General features: G+C 39.8%; 1 protein-coding gene and 1 long non-coding RNA gene across 5 annotated transcripts in view; one reads left to right on the plus strand and one right to left on the minus strand.

The window, feature by feature from the left end:
- Positions 1-16,723, minus strand: part of AP1G1 (adaptor related protein complex 1 subunit gamma 1) — an 81,332-nt gene that overhangs the window by 62,803 nt on the left and 1,806 nt on the right. The window contains exons 2-3 of one of the 4 annotated variants that reach the window (XM_064488998.1): positions 12,600-12,775; positions 12,040-12,123 (exon numbers count right to left, since the gene is read on the minus strand). The gene's annotated coding sequence lies outside the window, so the exon portion shown is untranslated. Of the gene's footprint in view, positions 1-2,404; positions 2,742-12,039; positions 12,124-12,599; positions 12,781-16,723 lie in introns of those variants that run through there. The other 3 variants (XM_064488997.1, XM_064488996.1, XM_010979195.3) reach the window with 3 other exon arrangements.
- On the plus strand, positions 8,941-15,941 carry LOC135322025 (uncharacterized). Its single transcript, XR_010382271.1, has 3 exons — positions 8,941-9,141; positions 9,787-9,879; positions 15,207-15,941. It is a non-coding gene; the product is annotated as an uncharacterized LOC135322025 (long non-coding RNA).

Genomic DNA, 16,723 nt, shown 5'->3' on the forward strand with positions numbered 1-16,723 from the left:
ATCTAAATAAGAATTTTAAAGTTTTGATATCTATTAAATCCTGTTGTATACAGAAAAATTTTAAATCCTCAGCAAATGCATATAAGGGGATTAAGCATTTTGAAAATCTGTTTTGGTATGTAGTTTCCCAATTAAATTTTTTTAATTAAAAATAATCTTTTGGAAAATGCTCATTCAACTTTTTCAATCTGCACAATTTTTACAAATCACACACACACACAAAAACAAACCCTTGGGCTTTTGTTTTTATACACCACTGATTTCAAGTTTATTTTTTAAAATAGTGGGATGAAATATCACCAAGGCACTGCTGACAATTTTTGTTACTATACAGTTTCACTCTCAAATTCACCTTCAAATCTAGAACTGCTGTCAGTGAAACAGATCAAAGAACAAGCAACTGTTCCCAAAAAAAAAAACTTAAGTTTCCTAAACAACGTGAATTTCAAGTATAAACCTAACCACCCTAGACAAAGTAGACACTCAAATACGTGCTGCTCAATCAACGGTGCACTACAATAAACAGCAGTTTGTTTATCATTTGTAAGGCAAAAGGACATTTTCTCCAATTGAATGCAAACCGTCTAAGAATGAATGACATTTAAACACCATTACATTATACCATGAAATGAAATGAGTAAGTAACACCTATCTGAACAGCTCCTCTAATACCCTGTCTTAAAAGTGTAACTCATAAATAGAACATTTCAGTAGCAATTTCAAGGGGATACTTAGTAAATGAGCGAGGATTCCTCAGATGTTCTGTGTTTGACAGTTCTTCAAAAAAGACGACTCCTTAACTTCAGAATAAACACACAAATAGTAACTAATATATTTCTGAAAAGTCTCCTTAAAACGAGTAACAAGAACACTGACTATTTACAATAAAAATATTCAATATTCTACTGAGACATCATATGACTAGAACAGGAATTTATCCACCTAATAACCTGATGATAAGAATAATGCACTCTCACGTGGATTAGAAGTATTAAAAGATTTGATCCAGTTCAAGACAGAAAAATAAGCATCAGCAGCCACTAGGCTACAATCTCAAATAAGTTATTTTTCTTTTGCAGTTGTAAAACTTCAGGCTGAGGTGAAATAGAGATGATTCAATCACACCCATCGAACTTGAAATGTAGGAAATAATCAGTAAACTGTTGTGAAATGCTTTTAATTCAAGCATGCTACATTGCAAACATACGGTAAGAATATTTTTAAACTATAATTAAGGTGTACAGTCTGATAAGTTTTATGGGGAACAGTTAAAATGATCATTTAAAATCCAACTATCCCCAGATTTGACTTTCAATACACGAAGTCAATCCAACTATTTTTTATAATCAGTCAACAAAGATCATTACTGTACAAACCATCTGAAATTTAAGATCACTGAAAAATCTTCATTCACTCCACTCTTCTGTTAACTAATCGCTAGAGCAGCCAAAAAAGTTACTTTCTTTTCAATGTCAGATTAAGATGCTTCTTCACAGATGTCCATGAGCAGGCATATATATCATCAAGAAAAATACATGTGTCAAAAAGTACCCCAAAGCTGTGTTCAGCACAGGAAGGGAATCTACAAACGAGAAAACATTTGACAGCCTCTCCCTACCACCTCCCTCGACCCCACAAAAGCCATTTAATCAGCTTTATAAACATTTACTGCTGAAGTACACTGAGCGAACGCTTCGACGGCTCTCTTAGAATAAACCCTAACAGGGAAATACAACCAACCGTCCCGACTCCGTCAGTCAGGAAAATCGGGAGAATTATTAGAAATTGACGCCTGCAGTATCAGGAGTTTGAGGAAAAGGTAAGCAGTGCATTCGCAGGTGAATTTAAGGAAAAATAGAAAAAAGAAAAACCCGGAAAACTGGGAAAGAAGTTGGTCGGAAGGTTAGAGGCGAGGCCGATGTCCAGTTCTGAGAGAACGGCAATGCAGGTGCAGACAGCGATTCTCTGAGCATCTGGAAATGCTGAAGAGAGTTCTACAAAAGACCTGACCCGGCTATAAGATACAAGATACGTGGCACAGAGAAGACACGCGGGGGTGGGACCCGCCCCGCTAACCCCAGGCTCTCATAATGAGCCCTCAAAGGAAGAAGCCGCCTGAGAAAGTCAATGGGTCCAAGAAGGCCCGCACCGGCGGGCAACGCCACAGCACGGAACGCAGGCGCGCGCAGAGCCTCCGCGTCCAAGGCCTCGGGGTCGGCCCTCAAGGAGTGAGAGCAGCCCCTGGGGCTCAGGGCCCCTTCTGGCCCAGCCTCTGTCCTCTCTTCTCACCCTTCAAGGCCTGGAATCGGACCCCGGGGATTGACAGGAAGCTTCCGGCCACGCGCTCCCAGCAGGCGCGGGGCAAAAGAAGCAATATGTTCTTAGCGCCGCGAGTGACACTCACCGGCCCGAAACCTCGACTGAAACCAGCAGCTCCGGGGGCGGCGGCAGCAGTGGCAGCAGGAACCGAACATCCAAAATGGCGGCTCCCTCAGCCTCACCACCGCTACTGCAGGCGGAGGGATCTTTAGGATAGAGGGAGCTTTTAACTAACTTAGCACACTATCGCAGAAACTTCGGCCCGTTTCACTCTGCTTGTCGATCGCGCGTCCCCTGACTGCAACTTCTCGTGCCTCCCCTCTCGTATTATCCAAGTACTCGGACCCCGCCGAGGACTATTTGCCAAGGAGGAGGTGACTGCTCCTGGCAGAGCGACGCAAAGCGTAGTAAGGGCCGGGGCTGTCACTGATGACGCGAGACGCAGCTGCCGAGTCACCGCTGCGAAGAGTCTGAGCGAGAAACATCCGGTCGACCCCGGAGCCCACCGACATTGGTTCCGCTTGGGGTGGGGGTGGCGGTGGGACTGGGTTACCAGGAAGTGGCGGGGCCACCTGAAAAGGGTGGGGCTAACAAGGTAGCGAAGGAAGTGGGAGAGACGAAGCAGGTGGGGGCGGAGAATGCTGAGCCAGGCTGAGCCCGTCTCGATCCTCTAGAACCCCACCATTCTTCCTCTCACCATTGAGACCTTAGCTTTCTCTTTAGGTTAACTTCAGGAACATGCTCCAAATGGTCTTGGATTTTTATGGTATCTTTTCAACGTATTTTGTAAAAATCAAAAGAGAGGATAACACAAAAGGATAGATTCCAAGTTCAGTATCGCCTCTCAACCTCCTGCATTGAACAAGACATTTAAACTCAGTGGGCCTCAAGTTCCTCATACGTAAAAAGAGAGGATTTGGACTAGTGATTGCTAAAGTCCTTCCAGAGCAGGCTTTCTGACTGTGACTTTATTTGCTAATGACCTAAGCCAAAGACAGTCCAACCTGGCTTGATAAGTAATTTCTAACACCTGACACGAATGTTTTCCATGTCAACGTAAAGAGGGCCATTTACGTACCTTGGCCTGTTTAAAGGAAAAATTTGACCTACCATTCTTTGGGTGGAATGGCAATAAAGTATCCCAGAAAGTGAATAAAACAAAGCATCTAGCTGGATGACAAATAGAACTAATCACACATCTTAAGTTTAGGACCTGCCATGGGCAGGAGGTTGCACTTTTTCCTTAGCCATTTTCATGCAGGGATTTCAAGAGATTTTACAAAAATTGCGTTGAGTAGACCTGCATGTACTATCTTGTTCTTGAACTACTGGGTCATGCTAAGTAGCTGGAAAGAAAAAAGGCAAGGGCGTAATAATAGTAATTACCATTTTAGTATTAAATACTGATATCACATTGTTTATAAAAGCATCTTAATATGTATAATCTAATATCACCCTTGCGACAACCACCTGAGTCAGACTAGACAAACATAAGTAAACTCAGTTGTACAAATAAGGAGACAGGCTCAATGATCCTCCCTTTCCCCTCTTCCACTGAGGTTCTTCTATATGGTGCAAACTTGCAAATTAGAAAAGGTATATACAACCCTCCTTCCTGCACACTAAGGGTTTGGGGTCAGAATGCTTATGGAATTTAGTCGCCTCATACCCCCTCCATGTATAACTGTACAGTGCAGCCCTGGCTCACGGGCAAGTAAAGAGTAGTGTAAAACTAGAACATCAGAATAATGCCATTACACAGGTTCCTCTGAGTTATACCTATGCATGAACACATGGTAAAGTACAGTGTGGGGTTCCCATAAAAGTAGGGAGTTTGCAGGTTGCAGAGCAGTTAACTAAAGTATTATGTTTGCAAGTCACAAAAATTTGCTTAGAAGACGACTTTAAATGTTTACGGCTGCAAACCACAAAAGAAAAGTTAAACTATCTTCTTAAAAAAGGAGCTTCTATTCTACCATGTGAAGTAGCAGAACATTAGAGAGAAAATGACAGACATTATAAAATGTAAATCCCCTTCATATTTTTTTATCTATATATATCTTTATAATTACCAAACACCTTTCCTAATGCAACTGGAAATTAAAAACAATTGACTCAATATACAGCATGATCATCATTATCCTGGGATCTTTGGTTTCTGTGGCTAGGTAAAATTTAGGAAGACTTATTCCCCATCTGTTCAAACGTAATCTCTAATTTCAGATAAAGAAATTATAGCACATCAGTAAAGTGGAATACTTTGCTGCCAGTAAAAATAAAGCTATAGGGGGAGGGTATAGCTCAAGTGGTAGAGTACATGCTTAGCATACATGAGGTCCTGGTTCAATCCCCAGTACCTCCTACAAATAGAAATAAATAACTAAACCTAATTATCCCCCTCATAAAACAAACAAACAAAAAATGAAGCTATAGCTCTATCTTTATTAGCAGGGTATGGCAGATTTTAAAAACATATCACAACCAGTAACTTCATTTAAAAAATTAAAATTAAAAAAAAGTATCACAAAATAGTATTATAAAGTGAGCTTGTAAAAAATGTATATACACTTAGAAAAAGGTTGGATAAAACTAAAATGTAAAAATAATTACCTTTGGATGGTGGGATTATAGAAGACTTTCTTTATTATATTTTATTTTTGCAATAAACATACTGTACTTTTATTTAGGGAAAAAAGACTCTTATATTTAGGGTAGAGGGGAAAGTCCTTAATAAGATAATATGATTTTATGGATCCAAATGCCAAAGGCGATTTTTGTTTTTAAAACAGCAGCAGCCTGAAAGGATTAAATAAACTTCTAGGAAGAGATAATGGTTGGGAGAAAAGATTATTATTTTTGTGGTTTTGTTTATTATTGATAACTTGTATGCTTCAATTTAACAAATTATAATAACAACAAAAACAACAACAACAAAACGAAACTGAAGAGGCATCAGCCAGGAGTCAGAATCCCCCAGAGGGATCAAATGTGTGTAAACACTTTGAAAAGTATCAAGTGTCTCGAGACACCTCACAATTGAACTAAAGCATTTATTGACTGCCCAATACAAGTAGCAGTAATGTGTTGTGTCTTACAATTTACAAAAATATTTTCAAATTATATTGATTCATTTTTCCCTCACCCACCATGAGCTTGTGAACCATGAAGGCATTATACATAGTGGTTAAAAGTGTTAGTTTCTGGCACTAGACTGCCTAGGTTTAAACTTGCTCTTCCTTTCTTTGTTCTGTGGCCTACAGCAAGTTATCTAACATCTCTGAGCATTTCTGAACCTCAGTGTACCCACCTGTAAAATGGAATCAATAGCTTCATTGTCGTAGGCTGATGTACTCATTAAATGAGCTGATACATTTAAAGTACTTAGAAACAGCAGCTGGCATAGAGCAAAGACTTAATCAATATTAGCTCTCTTTAAGATAAATATTATCATACCTATTTGAGATATGAGGAAACAGAAGCTCAGGGAAATCAAATAATTTGTTGTGTCATACAGCAGAGACCAGATTCAAATCTAGATTTGCCAACTTTGGATATATTTTTTAGTCTGTATAGTAATCATTCAATGAATGTGCTGCCTGAGTCTTTCCACTGACACCACACTGCCGTGGGTGCACAGAATTTGTAATAGACATTTCAAAAGAGACAGTCCTTACCCTCCAGATATTTATAATCTCATTGAGGAAAACTGGATTTTTTTTATTCCATAAAAATATCAGTGATATTATTACTAAGCAGAAAAGTCCTAGTTCCCAAAAAAGCAGAAAAATGAGAGGCTACTGGGTGCCAAAGCAGTGAAAGAAGGCTTTTGGAAGACATGGCATGTCAGTTGGAAGCTGTGGTACTAGAAGGGGACCCTCTCTCTTGGACTTAGATGCAGCAGGGTTTTTAAATGACTCAGTATTGTAGCTGAAGCCATATGACCTTTACAGCAGATGAGGAAAGCTTTCTCTACAGATAAGTGGTCAGCTTCTTTTACAAGGAATTCTTCTTGCTTCTCCATGTGCCAGAGACCTCAGCCTAGAAAGAAGACTGAAGAGAGGACGCAACCTTGTAGGAAATACAATGACGTGAGTCAAAGAGGCAGCGCCACTGGTCTGTTTGGTATCGTTTGAGTCACTCGAATCTATAAATAAGCCTGCAAGTCGCAGTGAAATTAGTCCCTCTGTTGTTTATGTAATATTTTCACAAAAAGCATTTTTACAACTCTTTTAAGGGTGGTCCCTAATCACAATTTATCCTGGCCTGAGAAAAGATTTTAGGAATCAATCCTATAGTTATGACAAAAGCCAGAAATGATGTAAAAATTAGTATTCCAACAGCCAACTCCATACATTCTTTGACCTCCTACCAAAAGCATTAGGAAATCTGCTGTATGTTCCTTCAAAGTAAAGACCAAAGCCTGGAGAATACAAGGCTCAGCCAAGCTTCCTTTTAGCTCTTCAGAGATTTTTTTTTAAGGGGAGGGGGAGCGGGGAGGTGGGGGGTTGAAAGCAGTCAAAAGATACAAATTTCCAGTTATAAGATGAATCAGTACTAGAGATGTTATTTACAACATGATAATAAAGGTTGTTAAGAGAATAATCCTAACAGTTCTCATCACAAGAAAAAAATTAATTTTGTATCTATATGAGGATGGATGTTCACTAAACTTACTGTGATCATCACTTCATGATGTATGTAAATCAAATCCTTACACTGTATACCTTAATCTTATACAGTACTTATGTCAATTATAACCCAACAGTTTGGTGCAGCCATTGTGGAAAACAGTACAAAGAAAAATGGTTTTGTTTTCCCTTAGGTGCATAGCCCCATCCCTGTTCCTCTAAAATCAGTTAGTTCTACAAGTTGCTTTAACATTAGCCTGTGAAGTCCAAGAAGTGTTAGGACATCCACAGTAACTGGGGCAGCCAGTTCCTGGTACCCAGTTCAGAGAATGCCAGACTCCTCAGCCAAGCCACTCACACACTCCAGAGGACAATCATGGACTCACACAGGTGCCAGGGTGAGGCACCTTATCTGGAGAGATTGACAGAGAACCATAAACTTTAAGAGATGGAACGAGTTGTAAGTTGAAAAACTGTGAACCCACACACAGGTGGCCATATTATAATTTGTGCCAGGAGCCCTGATTGCCAAACGGTCAGTCCAGGACTAAGGAGTTATGTGATTTTCATCAACATTTGAAGTCTCCAGTTAAGACCTTGAAAATCAACTTCCTCAGAACTGTACGGGTCAATGGATAGGGTCGCATGAAGTTTTACAACAGGAAATCAGGCAGTATAAAATTATCAAAACCAATATTGGCTCTTGGAGATTCTGGCTTTGGAGAAGTTTGGGGGTTGAGTCCTGCACCTGTTCACTTCTAAATGTAATTAAAAGTCACAGCAGAACAGTCCTCCAGAAAAAAAATACCAGCCTCAAAGAAAGTAGGCTACAATTGCTTCTAAGAGCGCAGCATATAAGATGTTTGGAAAACTGGACAATTCCCCTGTTATGCAAATGGTGGTGGTGGTTACATTTGGTTGGCAATCTTCTTCAAGGGCAATCCGGACTTTTTAAAAGGGCACAATTTTTCAAAGCATGTGCCAGGATAAACTAGTGTGGTAGTGGTTAGAAAACATGTTTTGTGTTTGTCAAGAGGTTGATCAAAGACTACAGTTCTATTTTCTCATGAATTCATCATAAAAACACATCAACTATCAGCTAAATGTTTGCAAATATGCCCTGGTCTTAAAAAAGACTTCACAAAGATCATTTTATCATTCAAAAGGCTCATTTAGAAATATATTCTAGCACTACTTGTCCCATTCCAGATTCAGTTTCCCTAATCAGCCTGACCTGTCTCTCAGGAGGAAGGGATGAGAAATAAGGGGCTGGAGGTGGCACAGGTGAAGGCCCTGGTGCTAATACTGGCAATGCCACAACTGGATCACCAGTTCCTGCTCCAGTTTCACCTCCACTGCCAAGAGCACCTTTCTTGACATCCTCGGCAAATCCCATACTGACCAGGTCGGCTGGGGCTTCAGCTTGAAGCCAAGAATCACATTGGCTGCTCAATTTACTACACGTTTGTTTGTTGCATACCTACTACTCGCCAATCACTCTCAGAACCCCGGGGTAAGAAACAAGAGAGCAAGGAGGCATGGTTTCCACCCTTATGAAGCTTAGAGTCTAGTGTAAGTCAATGACAGTTACAGCAAACTTCAGGTTTTCTGGCCCACATACTTCTTTCTCTGTTTCAGTGACTATGTTTTGAGTGCTTATGAGGTCAGACACTGCGATGCACTGGTGATTAGGCCTAAATATCCATAGATATGTCTGCAAGAAAGCTTATCATACTGTAGCAGTGGGAAACTTTGGATTTATTCGTTCATTTGACAAAATTTATTGACCTAAACTTAATGTAAACCAGGCACAGTGCTGGGGGTGCCACAGTGAACAAAACAGACAAAAGTCCCTGTACTCGTGGAGCTGGTATTGCAGTAGGAGAGACAGGTAGGAAACAAGATCACTAAGATTGCTAAGGGTGTTAGAGATTAGAGCAACAGAGAAAAAATATAAAGCAGAGAAAAGGAAAGAGAAGGTAGCTGGGAACGGCCTCTCAGGGAAGAGAACACTCAAGGACAGACCTGAAGGAAGTGAGGGAGGGACTAGGCAGACAGCTAGAGAACAGAGTCCCGGAAGTACAAAGGTCCTGAGGTGGAAACCAGCGTGTGTTTGAAGAAGCGTGGGGAGGCCACTGTGGCTGAGGCAGAGTAAACAAAAGGAGAGCAGAGGGAATGAGGCCAGGGAGAAGAGGTGAGAGTTGGTGTGGGCGGCCTCCTCAGTCATAGGAAAGCCATCCCCTGTCATTCTAAGGGAAATAAAAAGCCATTGGATAGTTTCAAAAGCAGAGGTGGTAATGATCTGACCTAGGTACTAACCAGGTCACTGCTACACTGAACATCAGTTACTGGGGAAGAGGAGGAGAAAAAGGAAAACCAGCGAGGAGGGTATTGCAGTCACGCAGGCCAGAGATTACTATAGGTTAGATCAGGTATTGTCAGCGTTCTACCGACTTGGATTCTTGGACTCTTTAATTAATAGAAATTGATAAGCAGCCAGACAAGAAATTAAGGCAAGGCTTTATTGGGACTGGTGTTGCAGCACAAAAGAATGAAAACAAGTAACAGGTTCCCTTGCTCCCTGAGGGAGGTGGGGTGGGTGTGTGTGTGGTTCCTTAAATGGGGTGAGGGTAGGGGCTGATCCGTGGGTCAAGCCAGAGGTGGTATGCCCATCCCCTTGTTGATGCATGTGCAGGGATCACACACAGTACCCTGCTTTTCCCCCCAACACCCCAGTAGTAGCAGTTGGGTTTTGATCTTGTTGTATCTTGTTGCTCATAATTTGTCCCAACTATACATGCACAAGTTACTGTTAGTCTCTTATATGTTTTTGCTCAAGGAGACGTTTGCCCAGGTGCAATGAAGGGCGCCCAGGGCCCAGGTCCCAGCCTGTCTCAAGTGGAGATGATGAGAAGTGGCAGAATTCTGGAAGGTAGAGTAACCAGGATTTGGTGATTATCAGTTGGGCTAGCGGTTGAGAGAAAGGGAAGAGTGAAGGAAGATATCAAGATTTTTCCCTAGCATAGAATTACCATTAACTATAGAATGAGTAGATTCTTGGAAGGGGTGAGGGTACTTTTGGACATGTTAACATTTGAGATGCCTCTGAAACATCCAAGTGAAGATATCAAGAAGCCAGAAGAGTACATCAGCCTGGAGTCCTTAGCCATGTCATTAGCTAAGCCTGACATAAAGATGGGATGGAAACCCACAATGTTAGATGAAATCACCTAGGGAATAGGGAAGAAGAAGAGGTCCAGAAACTGAGCCCTTGGGCACATCTCTGGTGGCATTTCATGTGGCTTTTACTTCTTCATAGTCCTTTTCTATATTGTCTAAATTTTTACAATGTGTTATTTTTCAACAAACCCTACAATTCTTTGGAAGAGAGAAAAAAAAAAGTCAAAGAGTCCCTTTCAGGAAACCATGAGGAGCAAAGCATCAGAAAAGACATGTGTGCTCCCTAACCACAATCCAATATGGTACATGCTGCCAATTCAAAGGCATTAGGGAGAAATTTCTCTTGCCCTGAATCAGTTCATGACCTCCTTTTGGAAGCTTAATCCATCCTCTGTGATAACAATGATGAGGATGAAAAGCAAAACTTGATTATGTTTGCTATGTGCCAGGCATTGCATTTAAGTTCCTTATATGTATTAGCTCACTTCATCACCTCAAGAAACTTATGAGATTTGTTAATAACTCTTATTAGCCTCCTTCTTACAGTCCAGAGAGTTGAGACTTTTAGAAGGTAAGTCATTTGCCTGAAGTCTCACAGTTAATAAATGGTGGAGCTAGGATCTGAACGTGGGTTGTTTCACTACTGAACTTACACTCTGAACCAAGGCTAAATGATAGTGCCTTGTGCTTTCATTCCAAGAGCTCTTTATTAAAATGCAAAACAACCCCAGGATAAAGCTGCAATCTTAAGAACTAAAAATGTTTTATACACTTCTAGGTATAACACTTTAGGTACTGACATCTTTGCTTTCCACTCTATTGTTAACAACTTAAAAGGGTCATCTGCTAGGAAAAATATGTGAGTTGAGAAAAGGTGCAAATGTCACTTGTTTATAATCCTGCCAGAGCTACTCTGAAAGTCATATTCCTAAAAAAAAACAAAAAACAAAAACAACAACAAAAAAACAAACAAAAAAAACCTTTTGGTGCACAGTAAAAAATCTCAGCTTTATGTCAATTCTCCCTTCTTGAAAGTACTCACAGTAAGCTTGCTTTAGATTAAATGGCACACTACAGTTTTTAGCAATTTCTATCAGGTACTGTTCCACTAGAATCTGGGGTTCACATTCAATTTACACATTAGCTGCAAAATAAGGAACATAATAAGTTTGGTCATACACATACCTACAGAACAAAAAACAAAAAGAGTTTAAGAGGCCTTTCACTTTTGAATAATTGTTCTTCATTTTTCTAGTCTCTGTTATGTAAGATGTATAATTTTTAAAAGATGTATAATTTAGCAACAACAAGGAAGGGCCCAGCTTATATCTTAAGAGAGCCCTATCCTGGAGTGAAGGAACCAAGTAGAATAAGAGGAAGAAAATACACATAAGAAAAAATATTTTTAATCAAGAATTCTGATTTTATGATAAGTGTTTTGAATTATGTCAGAGATAATAGTCAACATATTCAGCAAGGAGCACTACCCAATCAGAATGGACACCCTGAATGATAACGTCCACCAGCCTGAAACAACTACTGAGGCCACATTCCTGTGTCCCAGCTGAATGTCAGTCCTGAATTATGTATGTGGTGATGATGTAAGATGTTCAAAAGTTGAAACTTCTAAGTTGGATTAACTGTCTTCATAAAACTAGGCCAGTTACATTTAGGAAAATGTATGCTTTCTTCAGAAAGAGATCAGCTCAGTTTTCTTGACTCTAGCTTTTTGATAAAGATCTGAGTTCTCTAGTCCAAAATCTTTATTCAAAGTTGCTCTGCCTCCAATGCAAAACTTACTTCTAAACATCTTTCAGTCTGCAGAAAATTATATGTTCTGAGTTAGCTCATACTTGCTTTTCCCGGACTTCTTAGTTTAGGAAAAAATGTGTGTCTCTGGAAATGGTACTACCTGAGAGATGACAGTTCCAATCTCACTGGTTTGACACAGCTGACCATCTTCTCAGAGGTACTTTTCACCCAGCTGATTAGATACCTGCAGCAAACCATCACCAAGGAAGAAAGAAAAGCAAAAATTCATCAAGTCACAGCAACTTTGCTTTAGATGAAGAACCACCAAAGCAGCAAAAATCACTTTCGTGTTAACCTCACTGGTAACACTAGTGATACCCTCACCTACAGTCATGGCACAGGCCGTGACTCTCTTTGCAACTTTTTTTTTTTTTTTGTCTCTGTTTCCAACTTTTCTACAAATCTATACTGTATTTTTACAGCTCAGGGGGGGGAAAAGACAACTGTTTGGTTTTAAAAAGGGCCTTTGGACTGACATATTCTTATCAAGCAGGGCGAATTCTCTCTATTAAGTAGAGAGAGAGTTTGTTGTGGCCTGGATCAAGCTAACCCATTGACACAGTCCCAACAAGTTAGAGCCCACCCACCCCACCACTAGTGGCAGGGATGTCTTATTGCTCCTTTGAGTCTGACAAATGATGCCAGTTCAGCAGGTCTCACTTTGTGGCCTGGATCAAGCTAACCCGAGCCAGCAGCAGGTCACAGCACAGCTCCAGGATCTCCATGGCCTCCACGAGGTAGTCTTCTCGGATAATTTGCTCCACTCGGACCCAAGCTCGTTCATCTTTCCCAGCAGCCAGATGGTCAGTCACCTCCTTCCTTGTTTTCTGGGCCTGCTGGACTGCCACACAAAGAACACATATAGAATGATTAGCAGGCAAAGAGGAGTTTGTTGAATAAAAAGGTGCACATTACCAGATAGTATGAGATAATGTTTTTATAAAAACAAACAAAAATACACGTGATATAGCATATATGCATAAAGTTATCAGTGTTTCCAACTAGGTTGGTCGTTCTCAAAGTGTCATCCCTAGATCAGCAACAGCAGCAGCATCTGGGAACTTGCTAGAAATGCAGATTCTTGGGCCCACCCCAGAAATACTAAATCAGAAACTGGAAGTGGAGCCCAATGATCTGTGTTTGAACAAGGCCTCCGGATTCTGATGACTGTTACAACGGGTTACTGCTCTGGCGGGGTCCTTCAACAGGTGATCTTTATTTTACCCTTTCAGCTTACCTTTGTGTTCTAAAATGTTCCATAGTGAATATTTATTATTTTTGTAACAAGGAGATTAGTTATTTAAAAAAAGAGAGTGCATGTCATGGTTTGCATTGAAAAAATGTTTTCATATATACAGTTCCATTTGATCTGATTAACATCTGTGTGAGATTTGTATGTCATTTGAATTTTACAGCTGAGGAAAAGAGATTTTGAGAGGTTATTTGGCTTGCTCATATTCACATGATTAGAAGTAACTGGTTAAATTGGAACTCAAGGCCAAATCTTCAGGCTGCAAATTCCTATGCTTTTCCCCACATTATGCCATGGAATAAACAAGTAGAATCATGCTGGAGACATAACCAATGTAACCTGTGGCAGGCTAATCCACTGCAATAAGGAAAGTCTTACTCCCTTGAGTTCTCAACTGATGACTGAGCCTGGGGAAATAGGCTTTTCACAAGTCAGGAAAACCTGAGCCTCCAAATTATGTCTGTCCGACACCATACCCTAAAAGCAATGCTCACCTTCTGATCATGAATAGAGTTGCTCTGTCCTTGCAAAAAATCTTGACATGAGACTGAATTTGAATCTGAAATAAATGCAAAGCTCAGTGCTTGGAAGGTTGCTTAGCTAAGTCCAAAGTAGGAAAATGGTCTTTGTACATCTGAAAAGGTTTGAGTAGATAAGAGTTCTCCATTTTGGTGGCAAGAAGTCCAGTAATTTGGACTTAACATTACATTTTAGTGTTTGTATAGTTTGTGTTACAAATAGAACCCTGGAGTGACAGAAGGTCAAGATTATTATATCCCTTTCAAAAGGAGTATTTTTAGGTAAGCCAGGGCTCGTTTGCTTTATTTATCTCAAACTACTCAGGCAGTCCACGTTTAAATTTCTTCATTTGTAAGAAGAGGATAAAATTTATCTGAATAATATGTATCACTCATTGTCAGGATCAAATAAAACAACATGTGGGCATGCAGTTTAAAATTCACAAATTCTGTATACGCCATCAATGTCATCCTCTTTGTTCCTGGTGATAATAATGGGTTTCCCTAAATTTCATTTATTTTGGTTCCTTAGGTCTCTATTATCTAACTAATGCCCAAGCACCCTCTGCAAGACTTGGCTAAAGAATGCCCCAAAGTCAGTTTGGAAGTTTGAACAACATCTGCCTCTCTACGACTGTAATCTAGTTGATTATAATTATTCAATACTAAATACTGCTATTTACGGAACACTCAGAAAATTGCACTTAGATGCAATATTAATATCACTGGAACTCTCCTCATCCTCAGTGATCATCAGTTTCTCAGTTTATTGAGAGGTTAATAGCCCATGTGACTCACTGGAATAAGGAAAGAGCAAAAGGCAACATTAAATAAGTTAGACTTCAAGAAAGAAGACAGCATGCATCAGCTACTACTCCTACTCCTTGGTGTAACACTACTTGAGCTGTTGCTTGATTGAAGAAATAGGATTTTGTGTGTGTGTTTGAAAAAAGCTAAAGCAGCTCTCCCAGAAAAATTTGCCCAGGAGCTCAAACGTAATACCTACTGCACATCTGGAAAGGTTTGACTAAATTTCTCTATTTTGGTGGTGAGAAGTCCAGTAATCTGGACTTAACATTACATTTTAAATCTTTGGAAACTTTTTTCCTAATTAAACTGTTTATTTTGAGGTAATTACAGATTCACATGCAGTTTGTAAAAAGTAATAAAGAAGCACCCAGGGTACCCTTTACTCAGTTTTCTCTGATGGTAAAATCTTGCAAAATCAAGATATTGCTATTGACACAGGCAAGATACAGAACAGTGTTTGGAAACTTTTAAATGATTTGATCACTATAATAATCATTCCCAAGTTGCCACAAGTCAAAAACATTTCCTTAAATTCCAGAGTTGCTCAGTTAGGTCTTAAGAGATATGTCACCTCATGTGGGTGGGGGGTGGTAGGTGGCATGGAAGAATGCACAGTGACCTGAGAAGCAGCTTGCTGTACTGTCTGGAGCATTTACTCACTTTTCTCTTTTTTTCCGGTAATTTTAGGTGATTGAAAACCATTACAAGTTGACGCGAAGGGGATCAGCTTTGAAGGCAGAGCTGAATATGATTTTACAAAGGGCACAGCGACTCACAAATCACCTTGCTGAGCAAGTTTCTCAGCCAAAGAGAGAGTTATCTAAGGCTCTAATTTTTCCATATCCACTTTATTCATTCAACAAACCCTGTGTAAGGAATTCCTGGCTGCTCAGTACTGGCCTGAATGCACTTGCTTCTCTGTGGACCAATTCCCCAGATATGACTCTTTCAATTCAAGTAAGGGTTAGATTTTCTTGTTTATTCTAATTGTCAGTGTTTTTACTGCAACTTTTGAGAGTTCTGCAGGAAGTCTCTGACAAAAATGAAAGCCTTTGGCAAGTGTCTGAGGAAGTAGACAATAGAGGGAGATTCCCCTCCCTCAAGGACATATTAGTCACTTACAGAGAAATAATATGACCTCCTTCTAAATAAAATATTAATTTGAAAGGGGAATCTCCATTGGAATCTGGAGAGGTTGTGTAACATTAAAAGCAAATGGAAATAAGAACGCGAATGGTTCAGAGAAGTAAAGAAAACAGAAGCTCGAAAATTGCACATTCCTACATTTGGGCATCTAGAAAAGCTTTTGAAAAATAATCTAATACCAGGTACCAACACATCTGTAGGGAAAGCTAAATAAGCTGTTTCTATAATTTCAATGTATCCTTGAGATTAGTTGTTGTTGTTTCTAGTATTGGATATGGAGATAAAAGTTCCTTCCCCAGAATGACACCTTGACATGCAGAAGCATACAAGCAGGAAGACATGGCAATATAGGAAAAGCCACCTACTCCTCTGGTTATGACACACATGCTTTCCCAACTTATCAGTACTTCTCTGTGGTTTGATCCCTTAATGTCAGAAAGAGTTGGGATGGTTGTCTGAGTTTACTCTGCCTGAACTACAGGTCTAGAAAAATCACCAACCAGGAACTAAGTAAACACTGAGAGCTGTTTTGAAACTCCTGCCTGCTTTTAGGAAAAACAGTGTGGCACGGTTTTTCCTTGTAATATATTTCCTACTAACAGAGTAGTTCAAGCTCTCTCATCACAGAAATTCAATCTACACATATCAAAGGCATTTAATAGGAATCCATGGAAAGGGAACAGATGGCAGTTTAACTTTTCAGTCCCCAAATACCCCATACCTTAAAAATTCTCTTTTCATTTCATCAGTTCTTAAAACTCCGCGGGAATTTAAGAAAAACTCAGCAAAAGAAAACGAAAGGTTTTCAGATAAGATTGAAAACAGATAACTAACAAATAGACAAAATAGAGGAGAGTAGAAATGAGGAAATGGGAGGAAAAGAGTTAGCAAAGGAAAGTCTCCCAGTTTGGGATATCTTTGTGAAATTTCATTCAACAACTATCTATTAAGCCAGTCACAATATTTAGAACTCTGGGCTTACTTGATATAAATAACTTAAATAGAGCATTATGCAGATTCCAGAGACTAATACAGATTTTTAGAGAAATGAGGAAACT

The sequence above is a fragment of the Camelus dromedarius genome, chromosome 9, assembly GCF_036321535.1.
Source record: "Camelus dromedarius isolate mCamDro1 chromosome 9, mCamDro1.pat, whole genome shotgun sequence".
NCBI classification, from domain to species: domain Eukaryota; kingdom Metazoa; phylum Chordata; class Mammalia; order Artiodactyla; family Camelidae; genus Camelus; species Camelus dromedarius.